The sequence below is a fragment of the Myotis davidii genome, unplaced genomic scaffold (genome assembly GCF_000327345.1).
Source record: "Myotis davidii unplaced genomic scaffold, ASM32734v1 scaffold376, whole genome shotgun sequence".
In the NCBI taxonomy this organism is placed as follows: domain Eukaryota; kingdom Metazoa; phylum Chordata; class Mammalia; order Chiroptera; family Vespertilionidae; genus Myotis; species Myotis davidii.
Window position 1 is genome coordinate 2,208,046 of NW_006288121.1, and position 2,045 is coordinate 2,210,090.

Consider the following 2,045-nt stretch of genomic DNA (forward strand, 5'->3'; position numbering starts at 1 on the left):
TTGCAAGCATGTCAAACTTGGGGCCCAGCCTGCTGGCCGTGTGAGTTGACATGCTTGTCGGATGCCATAAGAGAGCATGAGTGGGGCAGGGGGGGAGGTTGGGGGTTAATGGGAGGATAAGGACACATTTGTAATACCTTAACCAATAAAGAAATTTAAGAAAAAGATTTGGGTAAAATAAGCTAAAACATTTGGGGAAAAAAAACAACCTTAAGAATTAAAAAAAAAAAAGAACATTTGGTCATAGAATTTAAAGAGGTGCCTACACACACACGCGTGCGCGCACACACGCACACACACACACACACTTGACCCTGAACAATGCAGTGTCAGTCAAAAATTCACATGTAACTTTTGACTCCCCCAAAACATAACTGCTAATAGTCGACTGTGGACCAGAAGCCTTATCAATAAAATAAACAGCCTTATCAATAAAATACATAACACATATTTTGTATGTAAAATGTATCATATACTGTATCCTTTCAATAAGGTAAGCTAGAAAAAATGCTATAAAGAAAAACATAGGGGAGAAAAAGTACATTTATAGTACTGGCTTTATTTGCTGAAAAAAAAGTTTGTGTATAAGTGGACCCATGCCATTCAAACCCATTTTGTTCAAGGGTTGACATTACTTTATTCATTTATTTCTGGTTTTGCAGAAAAATCAAGTAAGCCTTCTGAGTTTTATTTAAAAATTATTTTAACCTGTTTGTATTTCATTTCTTTGTTTGAGGGGAGGTCAGTTAGGTTTCCATGGGGGCCCCTGTGGATTGGCTAGCTTAAATAACCTTGCAGACTTCAGAGCATTGAAGCAGTTGCTACCTGTATGGTACCTGGCTGAGGGGTGATTCTGGTGGGCCTCTAGTGATCATGGGTGCGAGAGGCCAAAAAGGGAAGTGGTTAAAGTGTGGACTTAATCCTTAATTGGCTGCTTCAGAAAGGAAACACACTAGCCTTGAGCTAGTCTGTGTCTCAAAACTGGGTCAAGATGGCATTAAAAAGAAAACCACATTACAATGAAACAGTGAAGATATTGAGAATTGTTCAGATTATAGCTATATTTGAAGGAGGAGCCAATAGGGCTTGCTAATGGGTTAGATATGGGATGTGACAGTAAGAGGGCTGAAGTCCAGGGTTTGGGGCCAGAAGTCTGGAAGAATGGAGTTGTCATTAACAAAGATTAGCAAAACTGAAAAAGAACAGGTTTGTAGGAAAACATTAGAAGCTCAGTATAGAATAGCTTGTGTTTGAAATGCCATTTTACTTCTTTTTACAAGACATCTCAGTTAAGATGTTTAACAGAAAATGGATTTATGGGTTTGAAGTTCAAGAGAGATGTCTGGATTAGAGATATAAATGTTGGAGTGTCTGACGTAAATGTGTTATTTAAGGCCATGAGACCAGTGAGATCATCCAAGAAGTGAATGTAGAAAAAAAATGTAGCCCAATGACTGACAGGAAGAAGTTGGGTTGCTGAGGAGCAAACAGCAGAGGAGACTGAGAAGTCAACTGAATAGAAGGAAAAGCAGCGAAATGGAGTCTAAGGGGCCAGTAAACCAAGTGTTTTGCCGACATAGAAATGTTCAAAATCACTGGCAATCAAAGTCACATATTAAAATAACAATAAGATACCATTTTGACTATTAGATTAAGAAGTAAAATAAACACTTGATGTTGTCAAGAATACAGTGAAGTGGTTTACCAATTTATACCATAATTGGAAAAATAACTGGGTTGAACTTTCTGGAAAGCTATTTAATAGCTTATCTATACTAATAATAGCCTCGGTGGCGTCATGCCCTCATGTCATCACAAGATGGCCGTCACAAGTTGGCTATCACAAGATGGCTGCGCACACAGTGGAGGCAGGGCCCAGCAGCCACTTCACGCAGTGAGGCCTGGTGGTCCTGGAGCTCTGTGTGGCGCAGAGGAGGCGGTGCTGATGTCTCTGCTGCCTTGCATGGAGGAGTCGGGTCCTAGCAGAGGAGGCAGGTCCCAGCAGAGGAGGCAGGTCACAGCAGGAAGGGCAGTTGTGGGCAATC